Source organism: Monodon monoceros, unplaced genomic scaffold (genome assembly GCF_005190385.1).
Source record: "Monodon monoceros isolate NGI ecotype Baffin Bay Population unplaced genomic scaffold, NGI_Narwhal_1 Super_Scaffold_14, whole genome shotgun sequence".
Lineage (NCBI taxonomy): Eukaryota > Metazoa > Chordata > Mammalia > Artiodactyla > Monodontidae > Monodon > Monodon monoceros.
This window is the reverse complement of record NW_021703770.1, coordinates 21,347,217-21,368,254: the sequence shown is the minus strand read 5'-3', so window position 1 is coordinate 21,368,254 and position 21,038 is coordinate 21,347,217.

The following is a 21,038-nucleotide window of genomic DNA, read 5'->3' as shown; positions in this document are numbered from 1 at the left end:
CCTTAAAACAGGAAACATCTCGAATAAACAACCTAACCTTGCACCTAAAGCAATTAGAGAAAGAAGAACAAAAAAACCCAAACTTAGCAGAAGGAAAGAAATCATAAAAATCAGATCAGAAATAAATGAAAAAGAAATGAAGGAAACGATAGCAAAGATCAATAAAACTAAAATCTGGTTCTTTGAAGATAAACAAAATTGATAAACCATTAGCCAGACTCATCAAGAAAAAAAGGGAGAAGACTCAAATCAATAGAATTAGAAATGAAAAAGGAGAAGTAACGACTGACACTGCAGAAATACAAAAGATCATGAGAGATTATTACAAGCAACTCTATGCCAATAAAATGGACAACCTGGAAGAAATGGACAAATTCTTAGAAATGCACAACCTGCCAAGACTGAATCAGGAAGAAATAGAAAATATGAACAGACCAATCACAAGCATTGAAATTGAAACTGTGATTAAAAATCTTCCAACAAGCAAAAACCCAGGACCAGATGGCTTCACAGGCGAATTCTATCAAACATTTAGAGAAGAGCTAACACCTATCCTTCTCAAACTCTTCCAAAATATAGCAGAGGGAGGAACACTCCCAAACTCATTCTACGAGGCCACCGTCACCCTAATACCAAAACCAGACAAGGATGTCACAAAGAAAGAAAACTACAGACCAATATCACTGATGAACATAGATGCAAAAATCCTCAACAAAATACTAGCGAACAGAATCCAACAGCACATTAAATGGATCATACACCATGACCAAGTGGGGTTTATTCCAGGAATGCAAGGACTCTGCAATATACACAAATAAATCAACGTGATACACCATATTAACAAATTGAAGGAGAAAAACCATATGATCATCTCAATAGATGCAGAGAAAGCCTTTGACAAAATTCAACACCCATTTATGATAAAAACCCTGCAGAAAGTAGGCATACAGGGAACTTTCCTCAACATAATAAAGGCCATATATGACAAACCCACAGCCAACATCATCCTCAATGGTGAAAAACTGAAAGCATTTCCACTAAGATCAGGAACAAGACAAGATTGCCCACTCTCACCACTCTTATTCAACATAGTTTTGGAAGTTTTAGCCACAGCAATCAGAAAAGAAAAGGAAATAAAAGGAATCCAAATTGGAAAAGAAGAAGTAAAGCTGTCACTGTTTGCAGATGACATGATACTATACATAGAGAATCCTAAAGATGCTTCCAGAAAACTACTAGAGCTAATCAATGAATTTGGTAAAGTAGCAGGATACAAAATTAATGCAAAGAAATCTCTGGCATTCCTATAACTAATGATGAAAAATCTGAAAGTGAAATCAAGAAAACACTCCCATTTACCATTGCAACAAAAAGAATAAAATAGGAATAAACCTACCTAAGGAGACAAAAGACCTGTATGCAGAAAATTATAAGACACTGATGAAAGAAATTAAAGATGATACAGATAGATGGAGAGATATACCATGTTCTTAGATTGGAAGAATCAACATTGTGAAAATGACTATACTACCCAAAGCAATCTACAGACTCAATGCAATCCCTGTCAAACTACCAATGGCATTTTTCACAGAACTACAACAAAAAATTTCACAATTTGTATGGAAACACAAAAGACCCCGAATAGCCAAAGCAATCTTGAGAAAGAAAAATGGAGCTGGAGGAATCAGGCTCCCTGACTTCAGACTATACTACAAAGCTACAGTAATCAAGACAGTATGGTACTAGCACAAAAACAGAAAGATCAATGGAACAGGATAGAAAGCCCAGAGATAAACCCACGCACATATGGTCACCTTATCTTTGATAAAGGAGGCAAGAATATACAATGGAAAAACGACAGCCTCTTCAATAAGTGGTGCTGGGAAAACTGGACAGCTACATGTAAAAGTATGAGATTAGATCACTCCCTAACACCATACACAAAAATAAGCTCAAAATGGATTAAAGACCTAAATGTAAGGCCAGAAACTATCAAACTCTTAGAGGAAAACATAGGCAGAACACTCTATGACATAAATCACAGCAAGATCCTTTTTGATCCACCTCCTAGAGAAATGGAAATAAAAACAAAAATAAACAAATGGGACCTAATGAAACTTCAAAGCTTTTGCACAGCAAAGGAAACCATAAACAAGACCAAAAGACAACCCCCAGAATGGGAGAAAATATTTGCAAATGAAGAAACTGACAAAGGATTAATCTCCAAAATTTATAAGCAGCTCATGCAGCTCAATAACAAAAAAACAAACAACCCAATCCAAAAATGGGCAGAAGACCTAAATAGACATTTCTCCAAAGAAGATATACAGACTGCCAACAAACAGATGAAAGACTGCTCAACATCATTAATCATGAGAGAAATGCTAATGAAAACTACAATGAGATATCTCACACCAGTCAGAATGGCCATCATCAAAAAATCTAGAAACAATAAATGCTGGAGAGGGTGTGGAGAAAAGGGAACCCTCTTGCACTCTTGGTGGGAATGTAAATTGATACAGCCACTGTGGAGAACAGTATGGAGGTTCCTTAAAAAACTACAAATAGAACTACCATATGACCCAGCAATCCCACTACTGGGCATGTACCCTGAGAAAACCATAATTCAAAAAGAGTCATGTACCAAACTGTTCATTGCACCTCTATTTACAATAGCCCGGAGATGGAAACAACCTAAGTGTCCATCATCGGATGAATGGATAAAGAAGATGTGGCACATATATACAATGGAATATCACTCAACCATAAAAAGAAACGAAATTGAGCTATTTGTAATGAGGTGGATAGACCTAGAGCCTGTCATACAGAGTGAAGTAAGTCAGAAAGAGAGAGACAAATACCTTATGCTAACACATATATAGGAATTTAAGAAAAAATAAAAATGTCATGAAGAACCTAGAGGTAAGACAGGAATAAAGACACAGACCTACTAGAGAACGGACTTGAGGATATGGGGAGGGGGAAGGGTAAGCTGAACAAAGCGTAAGAGAGGCATGGACATATATACACTACGAAACGTAAAATAGCTAGCTAGTGGGAAGCAGCCGCATAGCACAGGGAGATCAGCTCGGTGCTTTGTGACCACCTAGAGGGGTGGGATAGGGAGTGTGGGAGGGAGGGAGACGCAAGAGAGAAGAGATATGGGAACATATGTATATGTATAACTGATTCACTTTGTTATAAAGCAGAAACTAACAACAACAACAAAAAAGTCTTACCATATAATCTAATTGGAAAGGCTAATCTTTATTGTGAGATTCATTAGCCCAGTATGATTTACTTTCTGCCAGAAAATGGCTAACTTGTCATTTCTATTCAGGTAAGCATATACTTTCTCTTGACAATGATCCACCACTGATTACCTAATTCGAAAATAGATAAGGCAGAGACCCTTGACAGGAATTTGTCATCTAGATTAATGGGTCACATAGCATTGAGTATTTCTTACCAAAGCATTCTTTGTGTTGCTTTTACTGTATTCTTATTCAGGAACAATGCATTTTCTGACAGTAGTCAAGGAATGGAACAGGCAGAAGCTTTGAATCAATAAAAATCATCACTCCTATTGTCTCACCCTGTGCTTTCTTAATTCAGAACATCCTGATATAGACAAAATTACGTTGTTTCTCATATCACTCTTCACCCTTGAAATACACACATATAAGAGAGAGAAATCTAGGACACCATGGGTTTTGTTCCTTTGTATAAAGGAGGTTTCATTGACATCCTACAAACTGTCCATTTGTTTGGGGCCCCTAGACCTTTTTACACCCAGGAGCAAAGCACCAATAAAGATTCAGGATGCTTTATCTTTGTAAATGGGGAAAAGGCAAGATCCCCCAAGCCTCAGAACCAGGCAAAAAAAAAAAAAAAAATCAACTGCAGAAGAGTCCTCCGATGAGTTTTAGTGAAGCATACATGTGAAAGATGAGACACTAGAAATTGATTCCCTTAAAAACTTTTCAGTTCATTGGAGAATTTTCATGTGCCCCGCGTGGTACTTGTCAGGGGACCTAGATCCAGTTTACAGCTCACTGCACCAGAGAACAGCAAGACACCAGAGAACTCTACCCAAGATCATGACAGTATGCAAACTTCACTTTATCTTGGGGAGAAAAGAACGGCAAAAGAGGTGAAAAACTGAGTATTTACTCAAAGTTAACTAAGTTATTTTGGGAGAGACCAAATTCTGAAATGGATGGTACTGCGCTTCCTCAAAGTGGCTAAGATTTTTTTTCTATTTTTGTTGACAAAAGTAGAAATGGATTGTGAGCACACAAGCAAGTTCAGTAAAGTTTTATTTCTGCAAATTCAAGTCATTCTGAATAAAATTATCCCTATTACAGTACAGATCAGAAATGGATTTGGAGATGAATTTTACTCAAGACAATTTGTCCTAGGAGATGGGGGTCCCAAATGCTATTCTATTACAGTCTACAATACTGAGGGGAAGGGGAAGGTAGGATTTAAACAATTTTTAATAACAGAGCTTTTTTTATTTCCCTAAGGGAGTATGACACTCAAACACACCACACACACACACACACACACACACACCTATAAAAAGAAAGGTATTTTGGTTGAAGCCTGAGTTGAGAGTCCAGATCCTCAACCATCTGGTCTCCTCTTTGCCCCTCAGATCTGCTCTTGAGCCCCCTTCATAGAAACTTTTGTGAAATGTTGAGCCGTGCTGATCTCTTTATGGACTTTGAGATCAAACTTGTAGCAAAATCAACATTGAGAACATAGCTGAGAAACTCAAGAAAGTAAAAAAAAAAAAAAAAAGTTTTCTGAAGTAACTGATTCAGCACTAAAAGAGCTAGGGAGTCAGGCAGCCTGGATTTGAATCCTAGCTCTAGTATTTACGAGTTGTATCAATAACTTGAATAATAAATTTAATAAGTTACTAAACATATCTGCAACTCAATTAGGCCATCTATAATCACCTAGTTTACAAGATTATTAGAAAAATTAGTGATGATACATGCAAAGCACCTGATACACAGTAGAGGCTCAGCCAATGATAGATAACGTGACAAGATTTAATTTTTTTATTAAGTTACATTTGACAAAGTTTCTTTCTGCATAGCTTATCAATTCATCCCCTCTTCAACAAACATGCCAAACTTCTTAAAGCTTATTTGACTGCCCTTATCTTTGGGATACAAGGAGAAAACAAAAAGCATATAAGTTCAGATTTTTGAATATTCAGGTAGAGAAAATAATCTTAGGGCAGATGACTTAGGTCTAGAGAGAAAGGAGTGTTGGATCATTTTTATACACTTCCAACATTTTACCTGATATTTTAGAACCCAGTGAAGTCCAAGCCCTAAATGAGAACGGGGAAGATGGATAGAGAGGGTCACACTGCAGCAAAAGTGTTTTCAGATAGGAAAGAAAATAAGAAGTATCTTAACCTATAGCAGAGGGTCATCATAATTTTTGAAATCACCAACAAATGGTTAAACTATCTTCCACATTTTGTATTTAATAAATAAAGTAAATAACCTTAGAAATGCCACAATCAAAATTATATTCCATTTTTTTAAAACTTTGGCACTTCAAGTTTTTGGTTTCCTTTCTCCAGAAAATCAATTTATGGGCCCTACACATTTACTCAATAGTGATAGGAAGTATTGTAGCACAGCACTGAAAAGCTGATGCCCTGTGGGCATACCACATGATTTCACATGCAGTCAGAGTAGTCGAGTTCAAATTCTACCTACACTTATCCTTAAGTATGTAATTTTGGGCAAATTACTTTTAACCCTGCTAAGGTTTATTTTACCAATCTGCACGATAGGATTAATAATAATAATCCACAGCTTTGTTGTGAGAAATGAAGAAGATTATCCAGGTGAAATGTTTAGCGCAGTTCCTGGAATATAGTAAAGACTCAGCAAATACAGGGTCTTAGTATTACTACTCTTGCTACTAGTACTGTACTGTACTAATAGTGGTAGAAATAGTACTAGTGATTGTTCTAGTATTACTGGCATTACTGGTGTTACAGAGTCTAAGCTCATACTGCTCGTCACATGACAGGTCAATAAATCAGGAGATGAGGTGTTGGGGCAAGGAATAGCGACTTTATTCAGAAAGCCCGCAGACAGAGAAGATGGTGGACTAGTGTCCCAAAGAATCATCTTAGCTGAGTTAGAATTCAGGCTTCTTTTATACTAAAAGGAGAGGGAATGTGGCTGATGGTTGCCAACTTCTTGGTGCTGGAATCTTTTGTTTTTGCACCTGTCCACATAGGTCTGGTTATAACGTTCCTGTAAACTTCCAACAAGACAAACATTATTTTCTGTTCTGCAACTTTTTAGCTCCATATGAATGGAAAAGTGCTGTAACTTTAAAGGTCAGAGCCTTGAGAATGAGCTATCCTATATATTTTAGGCTGTAGGCAGCATTCTTTTGCAAAAGTGCAGAGCCAGCATAACTAAGCACAGGCAACAGAGCACAAAGTTTAGAGCTAAAGGAATAGATTCAATATGGAGTCAGGTTTGTTTTTCTTTGTTACGCTAGTATTAGTATTACATGTAGGTATTTCAATTTCAAACATTTCAGATATTTTACTACTGGTTCTCCAGCTACATTATAATTTTCTTCATAATAGGGTCCATTTATCAATTTTAAAAATCTGCCATCATTCCTAGCACAATTCTGGTCTTGTAGTAGGCACCTAGTAAATATTTCTTGATTGGATGAATAAGAATTCATTTGCATTTCAACTCAACTTAAAATAACACAGCTTCACATTTGATATCTTCTTTTACTCAACTCTGTGTTGCAAACAGCTAATTAGTGATGATATGGCACTGTTTGAGTTTTGGCAGACTATAATCTGTGGATTTTAATACAACCAACTGCCTAATTTATCTAATTGGTCCACATGCCAGGAAAATATATTCAAATTGAAGAGTATTATTTGGTTAAAGAAAATCAGAGGAACGGACTTGACTAATTATGACTTTTGGAGTCAAAAATTTAGCTTAGAAAAACGGTTCTATTGATGCTTTCATTTATACTGAGCTTTGTTTATGTCATAAATACTAAAGAAACAGCATTTTGCCCCCAGGGATATTCACAGGTATAGCATTAGCCAAGTAAACATGTCATTAGTTGTGGTAACGTGTTCAACATTTTTCAAAGAAAATGGAACAAAAACATTTCAGTTAAAAATAAATTTGAATTCTGATGTCCATGAAAATACCATTTTTAATACTCAAATTTTCAACTGATGGGGCTTTTTGTGGAAAAATTCAGAGAAGGCAATCAATATATGTTTGCTGAAATATTTTTTTACTTTTCATTTCTACTCCACACAATTAAAATTAGATAGGTCTCTAATTTTAACAAAATGGGACAATATTAAATAATACATACCATGTCATATCTTACATAAAACCGTGGTATATAGTTTTGTGTTTTGTTTTGTTTTGTTTTTGGACTGACCAGATGTAACTGGTGGAGTTAAACCCATGTGAATCATCTCTCAGAATCTCTTGGAGTATTCAATTGCACCAAGCAGTATTATACTATAAAGTTATGTAAATTGAATACATGGCATAGATATTAGGTAGATGATAGATAGATAGATGATAGATAGGACAGTTAATAGACTGATGGGGCATAGAGACAGACTTCAATAATTAATATAATTATTTGTAATAATCCACTTCCTCATGTCCTCTCTTCTCTACCCTATGTACCTTAATTTTTTTTTATCTGTCTGAATACACTAGAGACAATAAATAATCAGGTATGTAAATACAAATTTTTATTATGTTGATTTTATGATGGAGAAAATAGCCCCAGGAAAACTAAATTAGATTTCCTTTTTCTTTTAAGGAAAGTACACAGGGTAGAAAGGAAATAGAGAAATCTTAAAGACAGTTGTGAAAAGAACTAGAACCTGTTTTTGACAAGCTAGAATGGATGATTCGATACAGTGGCAGACATTATTTATTGCCATTCTAACATCTATTCTACTCTACCTTACTGATTCTGTGTATGTCAATAATATTCCTTGCGTCCCTCCTGGAAAACAGCTAAATCTCACAGTCTTCCTTTTAGCTAGGAAAAGCCAAGTACTGATCAACAAGGTGGATCACTGGGAGAGGATGGTTTAAGCAGGGAGGAACTTCTAGGAAGGAGACAAGGCAAAGGAAGAGACTCAGTTGATGTGCCCCTTTCTCCCTTTGACCTTATCATTCTTCCAGCCTTGAATGATGCCCGCTGGAGTGTATGATACTGGAGACACAATAGCCCCCTGTCACCACAAAGTGATGAGCATTAAGATGAAAGCCACATGATAAGGCTGGATAATGTCCATTAAAAATCCAATTTTTTTTTGTAAAAGGCTCTTTTGAGGAAAAGAGGGGCACCCAGCAAGGAAGTTACTTTTGGACTATGTGCACGCCCCCAACAAGGAAAAGATAGTTCAGAGAAACTTCTGTTAATGCGAGACTAATATTCTGTACCTTCTAACAACCCTCATCCTCATTAGTTCTAGGTTGACTCATGTTCATCTTTAAATAAGCATGTTTGTGACTTCCTCAAGGAAACATTTCTGACACCTTAATCCAGATCCACCATTACAGACTCTCATTTTTCCATGTCATTTTTTTCTATAACATTTCTTGCAATTTAAAAACTATTTTATCCTGTTTTTCTGATCATCACCCTGTTCTCCATCATTTATATGGGGGGTGAGAGATATTGTGCAGTGCATCCCTCTGTCCAATATAATATCTGGCATATAATAGGTACGTACACATGTGCACTGTGTAGACACACTCTTTCTGTCTCCGTTTTAGTTGAGGCTTCTTAATGCCTAGAACAAAAGAACAGGTTGCAAATGAACCCATCTTTCTAGTGACTTACTAGACCACCAAAGCAGGACTCGCAAAGGTAGTGGCCAAAGACCAGTTTGGGACACTTGCCCAGTAGCCATATGAAAAACCCCAAAGGGATACTGGAAAGGAATCAGATACAGGAAAGAGTTCTCTTTCATCTTTAACCTGTGGGAAGAGCTCCAAGAACACCACTGGAATGATTAATACGTGGTCCTTGGAGTTTGCAGCACAGAAGACTGTTGTTTGAAACACACCAGAGAAATTGAATTGTAAGGGGCTATGGCTATCAGCCTGGGCTGGGTTGACAGTGAGGATGAATGGCTCTTTCTCGCCGGCTGGAATCATTTTACATTCTTTGCAAGAGGACTTTCTGAAATGATTACCTGACCTTAACATAAGGGGTAGATCCTTCATGCACAGGGTAAGATGCCCAACCAGAGGAGATGAATAATCCATATCACAAGAGATTAGGGTGAAATAACATTCCTAGTGAGTCTGCAGAAATGAAAGTGTTTCATGAGACAATAACTCCAGGAGGATTTTTCCTGTCTCACATCAACTTCCTACACTTGCCCGATCTCTAATCCTGTAAGAGACAGAGACAGCCTAGTGGTGAGAGGGAGGAAGAGGAAAGAGAAAAAGATGATGTAGCAAAACTCTCCTTCCCCCTGCAGTTTCCAGCCTGAAACAGATCCTAGCTGAGGAAACAATAATTCCCTATTAAGTTCAGAATTCTAATTTTACACTGGAATGAAAACAATAGTTACAAAATGAGACTTTTGGGGGGGACACTGAAAATGCCAAGAGGATTTTTATTATGTGAAAATTACTAGAAAAGTAGAGATCTGTCTCAAAATTTCAAGATGTGAGAAGGAATAAGCCTAACAGAGTGGGTTTGATCAGACAGTTGTAATGGGGGTGGAGGAAGTTATTTTCTAAGAAGTTTCTATGAAGTTACACTCTATAGCGATATATTCTTTCAACATAATGGTTACTTTTGAATGAATGAAAAAATGAACATAAATAGCCCTATTGTCAATGTTCATTTTAATAATTTATTGTTGAATGGAAGTACAACATAGGATTTTAAATGGCAATCAGCTTTTCTTTTGTGCCTTAAAATTATGTATAGAAATTAACTAAATTGATTATTTTTCTTGTGTTATAAAATATAATAGACTGCTGTATTTACTGCATTAATGACACTGAAAATTTGCAGGGCATTAAAATGTTGCTTGTAAGCAGAATTAATAACTTGACTATCTAACTTTTGTCTAGCTTATGGCATACTACATAGATCTAGAAAACTATTACAGCCTTCATTAGAGTTTTAAGCAGTTATGAAATAGCAATATCCACCAATGGTTTAAATATTTTATGCAGCATCTTTAATCACCTCTTTATAATTTACAGTATAGATTGTAAAATCATTACAGATGTGTGTTAATAATTAATATGTAATATTATCTTCTTATAAATATATGTCATGGATGCATTTAAATCCTTTGCTTGAAAGGTGAATAACAGAGTTTCTTTTACAACTGCTACACACATTTTAATTTTGTTTTAAACTTCTTTTTCATGGTTAGTTTTTCAGTCCAATTATTGTCACCTCTTAACCATCCTGATAACTACCCTTTGGATTGTACAGATAATCCCTATGTGGTATTTATTAGGACTATTCACAAACATTCAAGTTTTTCTTCTGGATACGTGACATTCCCTTATCCGTTCCCTTGGAGGATAAACACGGTCCTCTGACTTGCTTTGGCTAAAGAAGTACAAGTGGAATTGCTGTGTCACTTCCAGATGGAAATTTTAAGAGCCCCAGTGCAATTCCCCTGCTCTTAGAAGCATGTATCGGGATGCAACTTTTGTCAACCTGGGACCCTGCCTTAGCACGCATGCCCACCCCCGTTAGTCATGTAAAGTGAGTGAGAAATAAATGTTCTTATCCTCAGACCAAGCAACTTGGGAATTGTTTATTTATTCCTACAGCACAGCCTACACCAGGAAGTGGCAAAGTTTTTCTGTAAAGGGCCAGATAATAAATATTCTAGGCTTTGCAGGCCATAATATCTCCATTGCAACTGTTCAACTTTGCTATTGAAAAAGCAGTTGTAGGGGGAAGAAGATACAGGAATAGGTGTGACTGTGTTCCAATAATAAAACTTTATTTATAAAAACCTGGTGTTGGTGAGTCAAGTTAGGTCTGTGGGGCCCTAATTTGCCAATCCCTGGTCTAGCCTACCCTGACAGATAGACAGTTGGCCTTCTGTATGTGTTCTGCATCCATGGATTCAACCAACCACAGATCGAAAATATTCTTTTTAAAATCCAGAAAGTTCCAAAAAGCAAAACTTGAATTTGCCTCACACCAGCAATTATTTACCCAGCATTTACTGTGTATGAGGTATTATAAGTCATCTGGAGATGATTTAAAGGATATGGTTGTGCTAGGTTATATACAGATAACCAAGCCACTTTATTATAAGGGACTTGAGTGTCTGTGGATTTGGTATCCTCAGAGGTCCTGTAACCAATCCCCTGCAGATAGCAAGGGATAACTGTAGTCTTATAATGGAGTAATAAAAAATACATGGAAGTTAACTTAAAGTCATGTATTTTGATTGATTACCCTGATTTATTTTTAATATCTTGGAATTTAAAGTAATACTTCCAGAGATTTTCAGATTCTTTGTGGTTTTCATTTTCCATGTATTTTCTAAATAGTATTAGGACTGTGTTTAAGTTAAATAAAAAATAAACATGTTATACACCCTTGAATTGAAATATTCAAATAACTTTCCTTTTTCTTGGGCTACACATAAATATCTTGGCAAGGTTTGGGAAACATTGTTTTACATTTCAATTATTCAACTATAGGAAAGTGAACCATTCCAATATGTCAGACGTTATACCTGGATAGAGATACAAATACAAATTTGCCTGAATGGAATTAGCAAAAAAAAAAAAAAGTTTATCAATCCAACAGGAAGTCTTTTCCCTAAAACTTAATGGTACTATACTGGTGGGAATATGGCTAAAAATGCCTAGGTATATATTAAAAAATACATATTCCCGGGACTTCCCTGGCGGTCCAGTGGTTAAGACTGCCTTCCAATGCAGGGGGTGTGGGTTCGATCCCTGGTCGAGTAGCCAAGATCCCATATGCCTTGTAGCCAAAAAACCAAAACATAAAACAGAAGCAATATTGTAACAAATTCAACAAAATACTTTAAAAAAATACATATTTCCACTTACACACATTATTCACACACAAACAGTTATCTATAGGGAAAACAGTTAAAAAGGAAAATATTTGAGAAAGCATCATTTCTCTCCAAGAAAAACTATATACTCTGAATTCAATTAATAAATAAAATCTCGATTCCTCTTATTCCTTGTGACTTACATTGATTTTTATTTTAATAAAATGTATTCATATTCTTCATTCTTTTCTCTCAGAGTAACCTCTTCATCAACATTTAAAAGAAATGAAGTGAAAACGTTAAAAAATATGTGAAGTATTTAAGCATTAGTGTAACAAGTAACAGCATATTTCAATGAACATACTACTTTTTGGCTATTAGACCTGTAAAGAAGTCATTATGTTTCATTTCACGCAATTCAATGAATGGATTTTTGACAAGGCAAACTGTAGTAACTCCTGTAATAATTCCTTTGGATCCATTACTTTTTTTTTTTCCATGTAAAAGCCTTTCAGCCTTGGGATTATTAGTATAGTAGATTTTTATGCTTCTAAAAGTGTTGATGAATTGGCTGGCCTACAAGAATACTCACTTAAAATTTTTTCTATTCATAAATGATAAAGAAAATTAGGTCAAGTTATAGACTAAATGCTTCCCAAAGTCTTTAATTTTCATTCTGGTAGTTGTGAGCAAAGGTTAACAACAGGAGCTAAAGCATTGAACTTTCTTCTTTGTGTGTGTGCTTGTGTGTGTGTGTGTATAAATATAAACTATCTAAGCATGTAAAATATGCATTTGCTCTGATTTTCTAGCTTTATCCTAAAAGAAATATTTAGAGTCTGGTATTAAACCAGTCAACATTGTGGGTTTTAATGGAAATGTTGCCCAGTCTTTCATGTACTACTCTAAATAATTAAATATTTTTAAATTCCTGGTTTGGTTTTAACTATGTAGATACATTTATTCCACTCATTAGTGGAACATCGTACAACATAGCCCAAATTAACAAAATGCAAAGAATGTCATCCCAGCAGGAACCCTGGAACGTGAAATGCATTTCTATCACTGGAATTTTTGTTAGAGCTCATTTGGGTACTCTCAATATGCTGTCGCAGTTACTTTTATGTGACCCGTTCTCTGGCTTAATCTTATGATTTTTATCCATAGCAGGGTAAAAAGACCTTACAAACAAGCAATGTGTGTGGATGCCTTGTTTTGTTTTCTTTTGATACTTTTCCCCTTCGGGCTTGATATATAATTAAAATAAAGTTACTTACGTGGAGGTCGTGAAATTTCCTCCATTCTTTTTTATATTTTAGAAAAATCCCTTTGCTTCTGAAGGGTTCAAAAATTCTTATTACTTGGGTTTAGGTAAATATGTTACCCCAAAACTGGGTTCCTCCTCTTGGTGGGTGTTGAGCCAAAAGACACAACCAAGGCAAAGAGCAGAAGAGAAGATTTATTACTGGTAGCAAGTAAGGAGAACACCATGGATTTTTCCTAAAGCAGTGTCTCCCCAAACAGCAAGATTGGGGACGTTTTAAGCTAAGGGTACATGCATATTCATGAAGGGCTTGGGCAGTAGACAGAGCCCAAGCATCAGTTGATTGAAGGTGAGGGTCAGAAAAGGTCAATGTTATCATCCCTTAGATTCCAGTTGCTCTGGTGGTTGAGTGCCAGAGAGGGGAGTCAAATTCTGCAAAACAGCTTGAGACAGTGCTTTAGGCTAATCTTTACCGTTGAAATAGAACGGGGAGTCTTTACAACTGATTTGTTACTCTTGGTATTGTTACTTCTCTTGCCTGGTAAGTTTGTCCTTTTGTTCCCTTTGTTGCAGGTAGGGGGACCCCTTCCAGGGCCCAAGAGTGGGCTCTTGTCTAACACTTGGGAATGAGTTGTCTGAGGAGACACACGTACTGACAGAGCAAAAGACTTTATTGGGAAGGGGTGCTTGGGCAGAGAGCAGTGGGATAAGTGAACCCAGGAGAGCTGCTTTGCCACATGACTCACAGTCTCAGGTTTTATGGTAACGGGGTTAGTTTCTGGGTTGTCTCTGGCCACTCATCTCGTTTGGCCCATATTTGGTCTGACTCAGGGTCCTTCCTGGTGGCAAATGCAACTCTCAGCCAAGATAGATTTCAGCGCAAAGGATTCTGGGAGGTTGGGGGACTTCCCTGGCTGTCCAGTGGTTAGGACTCCACACTTCCACTGCAGGGGGCACTGGTTCGATCCCTGGTTGGGGAAATAAGATCCCGCAAGGCAAGGTGCAGCCAAAAAAAAAAAAAAAAACACACACACACAAAGGATTCTGGGAAGTTGGTAGGACAATATTATGGGCTGGCGTCTCCTCCCTCCTTTTGGCCTCTCCTGAATTCTCCCACTTAGTTTTCGGCAGCACCATGTTCCTTATCAGTCAGGACCTCCTGTTGTGAGACAACTCATGCAAGTGGTTATCATTGTGCCTGGCCAAGGTGGGCAGTTTCAATCAATGGTTCCCTAACACTTTAAGATCATTAGTTACTGAAATCAGTTTAAGGATAAGCATTGTGCTCAGGCTTAGCTCACAAAATGGCTTAGGCCAAAAATGGTTTCTCTTATGTCAAGAAAGCCATGCCTGGTTCTCTTTCTCTGGGGCCCCTCTACCCTATTTGCTTACAAATATGTCTCCTTTATAAGACCTATTACTTTCTTTAAAACATAGTCTTCTAGATAGAAAAGATAATGTTATAAAGAAAACTATGAGATATGTTATTAATTTTTAAACCACATGTTCTAAAGGGGGAACAGAATTTGTCAGCCCAAAATATGTCTCTTTGGCATAAGCATTATTTTGAACTGATTCTTTTTTTAAAAACAGTAGACAGAGGAGAAATTCTGAAAACCAAGTATTGATATGTTACCCTTTTGTAAGAGCTATTTACATTTATAAGGGAAATCTCTATTTGCATGGATGTCTCCCCATTCTGTACCAGGAAGAGAAGTATGACTAAATCTCTAGAAACACTTATCAATGGAGAAGGAAGTAATTTAGATCTGCATAATAGCCATACCCCTGTTTACTGTGTTTTTCCTGGTAACCTCCCATAACTGGCTTCACTCACGCACCCTCCCCCCACTACACACAGACACACACAGACACACACACACACGCACACACAAACAAACATCTTTCTTTTGTCACTAATTGGAAATGGTGTTTAAGGTGATGACTTGGGCCATTTCAGGGAGTTACTCGGTTTTCCTGGGTATCTCCCGTGTAAACATGAAGTGTACATGTTATTAAACATCTGTTTATTTTTCTCCTATTTATGTCTTTTATTACAGGAGAGGTCTCAACCAAGAGCCTAGAAGGGTAAAGGGAAAATTATTTTTCTTCTCCTGCTGTTTAAATTCATACAATGTCTATTGACTATCGTAAAAATAAAGAAATTAGTCTCTCTATACTTCCTCTTATTTTTCCTCCTAAAAATTTCCTGGGTTTTATTAACTATATTATAATGATATTAATCTACTTAAATAGATTGAATAATCTCCACTAGTTCAGTTTCTATGGCTTCTCCTTTCCTAGATTCTTTGTTTGTTTCATCTCTTGGTTGAAGGATTTTGTTGTCAAGTTGTTTTTTTCAAGAAGGATGCATGGTGCTTTCTAATCCTTCCACACTTGACACCATTTGCTTCTTACCCTTTATGCCTGAGGTGCAACAACAAAAAATTTGTAAATAAAATTTTTTTTCTCCCCTGAAAAATTTGAATATTTTGCTCTGTTACCTTCTGGTACTGAGTCCTTCTGTGCACTTTTGGTAAGTCTAAATTTTTCCTATTGACCTGTTTTTATTTTTTTCCCCCCCCTGCTTGAATGCAATATAATTTTTCTTCATTACTGATGTGGAATAACTCTACCACAATATTTCCTCGTTTCCTTTTGATCTGAAGATTCAAGTATTCCTTCATTGCAGGAATATTTCCTTAAGGAAAATTTTCATTGTTATCTGTTCTATTTGTTCTGCTGTCTTCTATACTAATTACAGTTTCCAACTTATCTTCCATATCTAAATCTCTCTTTTATTATTTCTATACTTTTCTTCTTTGGAGTTTTGTTTTGTGTGATTTCTCTCACTGTTCAACTTGTTTTACTGCACTGAATATGATTTTCTTCCTGCAGCATTTTGTTTCTCTTCCAATTCTTTCATAAATTTTGCCATTTTTTTCCTTTCTTTTGTTGTATTCTTGTGCTGCCTTCATCTTTGAACCCTTGTATCTCTTTCTTGAGCAGTTAATTTAAGGTAAATCACATCAGCTACAATTTAAGAACTTGGAATAAGTTTGTAAGAATGTTTCTTCTGTGTCCTTGAGTAAATCTTTTTACAATGTATGTTTATTCTTTATGTGACTTTTCTGCTTTTTACTTCCATTGAATTTGTGTTGCTTTGCAGCACCTTGGGTAGAATCCAGTGAGGACTACTGTAGGTATTTCAAACAGAGTGGATTCCAATACAAATGTATTGAGAGGGCAGGAAAAGCAAATGGGTGATTCCAGTGCCACACAGATGTCCCTAACTAGAGGAAACCACTCCATTTTCTAGGGCTGGAGAAGCAAATGGAAGAAAATAGTGTTACCCAGAGCCCATAAGTGTGCTGCCACCGAGGTTACTGGAGTGACAGTTCTGTCACTGCTGTGATTAGAGGTCCCACTGCTGAGGCCAATGCAGCCACTGCATTTGCCCACCACAATATGCTTGCAAACACCTTTATTGCAGGAGGCCCCAGTCACCTGCAAAATACCACTCACCAGAACAAAAAGTGGCTTCTCCTTCCCTCTTGCCTTTTCGTCTCCTGTCAGTACCTCTTATTGGACGATCCTCACTAGAATCCACCAACAAGGGAGCCTGTGAAGTAGAGATTATAGGTTTCCAGCCCTCAGAAATACAGGAAAAAGTATAGAAAGACAAAGTGTGGCTGAGGTCCAAAAGACAAAACCGACATATGTGGTATCCAAGCATAATTCTGGTGCTTTCCCCTTTGAATTGTTGTGTATGTTTGAATGAGCACAATGTGGGGTGAAGCAAGAAAGTACGAACAGGTGTACATTGTAGCTCTGATCCAGAATTTCAGAATTTTTCCTTTTGAACATTTTCTCACCCAAACTACTCTTTCTTTTTCTCTTATGTCTCCCTTCTGATTCTTTTTTCCTGCCGAAGAGGTTAGTGCATTTCAATTAGAACCACTTAAGTTACAAGCACTTTTTGTTGAAATGTGATAATTGCTACTCTCTCCCTTCTCTACTGTCCTTCTGCTTAAAGACTGTCATTGTGGCAGAGAAAACTAGTGCTCACCAAATTTCTACATCCTCCCCACATCCCCAGTCTCCTTGCTGATAAATGGAAGACATGTAGCTCTTTACAATGACTGTGTTGTGAGCAGAAGTAATATATGTCACCTCCTCAAAGGACCCATTCCAGATGGCAAAGATAAAAGTGAAAAAGAGTTGTCCAACCTGTAACAAACTTTACACAAGCAAAAAATTAAGTCATTGATAGTTGTGGGTTTTCCAATATTAATTGCCCTGACTCATCAGAGACAACAGAAGTCACATCATGGGTCCACATCACATACTTGCTCCTCCAGCCCCATCATTTTCCCAGTCTATGGGTTCCAGCTAGGCTCTACAGGAATAGTTTTCACTTATCTTATGGGCCACCCACATTCTCAGATTTCATTTTCTAGTGAATAGACCCTTATGTAGATTTTTTTGCAGACAATTTTAGGAAAATATTTTTCTGCTCTGGTTTCGAGAAAGAATGTTCCAACGCTCAGTACCTTGCTTCACTAATACTCAAATGTAATAGTATAGTATTACACAGTTTTTATTTTGGATTTAGAACCACCTCCCTGTATGACTGAAGATATAATTTTCTCCATTTTTATCCTTTCAGTCTGTTTGTCTTTTAAAAGATTTTTAGTGAGTATAAAAGATAATATTTTCTCCATCATTTGTAACTCTTTCCTGCAATTTTGTACTGAAATTTTACATGTACTATAATACGTAGTGGACCATGTTGGTTCACACACGTTCTCCTTGCCCCTTCCCCTTCCCTCATCCCCAGCATAAACCTCACACCCGAAACAGACTAAACAAACATTCAAAGCAATATTTATCCCCAAATTATGATGAAATTATGCATAAGAGAAGGGTTGGAACCATTATTTGAGTAAACGAATAAACTAGAAATACATTTAGAAAACTGAGTAAAGTATATTTTTGGTAGTTTTAATTTCCCTTAGAATCTTAAAAGAGTATTTCATAATTACTATGTTCATGAACTCTTTTGATAAGACATATGCTCACTACTCAGAGTCTCCCACTCCTTCTCTCCATTTCTAGCTCCCAATTCCTTTCTTGTATGAACACTCATTTTGGTAGTTTTTCACACAATAGGCAGAGAGAAAAGAAACGGTACCAGGTTTCTATGGGCAATTTTTCAACAAATAACTGCTCTAAACAGGTCAGAGTTGTTTGAACAACAATTTTCCAATAGATAAAGTAATACAATCATTTTAAATCATATTATGTCATAAAGCCATATTTTAATTATATTATGTTTAACCATATTTTGACATAAAGCCATATTTCTTAATGGTTCATTGTTATGTTTATATTAAGCAGGTATATTTTTATTGTACTATATTCCTATAAAGTTTGTCAGTCTTTGTATAGATAGGAAAAATAATGAGAGCAGGATAGAAACCTAGTAAAATATGACTCGTATATTATTACTAATATGAATATAAGGTAATATATTCATATTTATAAATGTTTATAAATATGAATATATCACTTCGGGAAAGTTGCTTTGGATACTCCACATCTCATTTCATGCCTCAATATTTTACACCAAAGTAATTAAATAATTAACTCTCCCCACAGCCATCACCACCACCCCACACTGCCATTTTTTTATCCTCAGCTAAAGTTAGTCCTAGCCACCACCCTAACACCCGCTACTGGGACAACATCAGCGGGACAACCCTTCAAATGTTCATTTCGTCACTGCCCAAGACTTCCCTGCCGTCACTTTGTGATGCACCTGTTACTACTAGTAGTGTTTCTTCTCTTACTATATTACTACTATTACCATTGTTATGGAATTCATTGATGCGTTTAGCAAAAGTTGTTCAGGTGAAATAATTGGAGTAGGACCCAAAATCACAGTCGGCAGGAGTGAGAATGAAAACTGAGAAAACCATGAACACAAGTAAAAGTAATTACTTTGAAAAGATTGGCTGAAAAGGGGTAGACAGGTATAATGGGAAAGTAGGTATGAAGTCCTGTGTGGTTGATTTGTTAAAACTGAAGATACTGAAGCATGTTTAAAAGTGAGAAGGATTCCCTTGAAGGGAAAGGGAGGGTGAACACACGCAAATGAGAAAGTAGGAGTGAAATGTGCGGTTCCTGAAAAGGCAGGAAGGAATTCGATCGAAAGCTTCCACCCAGGAGAAGGGATTATCGTTAAAAAGAAGTAAAAGCTCTTCGTTTTCTTGGAGTGGAGGAGGAGATGATCAAAGCAAATGTGGGCAAACCTCTAGTTTGGCAGTGGTGAATGGAAGGATTTTCTGTAGGAGGTTGTGTTATCCTCTGAGAGCGACAAGGAAGAGGCGGTGCTTAGGATGTTTAAGGAGGATGGAAAATGTACAAACTGGCCATAGAAAAGAACAGATTAGATATGTCACCAGAAAAATGTAGGGAACGGTCAAGCAGTGTTCAAAACCCATTTTAATACGTGATTCCAAATTAATAATAGAAAATATGTGCTCTCCAGGGTGACCATCTCCAGTAATGCTCAGATGTTCTCAGTGGTACCTGCACTGACAGTCTGAAGAGTTTTACCAGGAGGTGTGAGAAAAAAAACAAGTGTTTTTTATAATGGAAAGAGTTATAGAAACAACAACATATAAAAATCTGAGCTGAATGATAGGAAAAATAAAGAAATGATTTTAAAGAGTAGAGAGATTAACACACTACCATTTTTGGAGACATGGATATAGCTAAAGTTGTAGATTAATTCATCCTCAACTTTCTTAATTAAGCAGAAGCCTAGATTTTCTATAAAGCATGAGATTGGGGATATAATATAATTTGAACCATCTTTGTAAAGTACAGGTCATCCCTTGTACTACATGAATTGTTTGTGTGAGAGCCAAATTCACAATTTCACACTAAAGTTTGTGTTTGTTTTTGTAAGGAGCAGGCATTAACGAATTGTTTTTTAAATTTACTGAAATGCATATTCTCAAATGCACATTTCCTAAATGAAAGCAGATAGCTATTTGTTGAAGTAATCACTAGTTCAAGTTAGGTGGCCTTAAGCCTTTCATCTAAAAGTTCCAACCAGCTCTGATTCTGTACATCAAATAACATTCAGCGTGGATATATACAACACATATATGGATAACTAACATTATATATGAAACCACAATAGTACACATTCCTTTATAATGAAAGGCACAATTCACTGTTTTAAAAAAGAGCAAAAACAAACAATCACAATAAAGACATTTATCCCCAAGTTTAACTTCCTTGTATAATTTGACTAAGGTCCAAGATTATTTTTGTTTTGTTCCTAAATGTCCATGAGCTTCTTGAATAAAGTTAATAGTATTTTTTGAAGAAGTGATTAAGTTCCTTCAAAGGTAATATAAGATGCAAGAAATATCAAATAGAGGTTTTATTATTCTTTTTATGAACAGATAATGAAAATACATCAAACTGCCTAATGGTTTCATAAACTGACTATTTAAAAATATCTAAGATCCATTCTAAATTAAAGACGTTAACTTGGCTGAGAAGAAGAGCTTGGATGGGATGATAAGAAAAAAAGAGTCATTTCTAAATATGTCATAGGACAAATTTATTTCTTATCTTTGTCTATCAGATTCTTCCTACGCA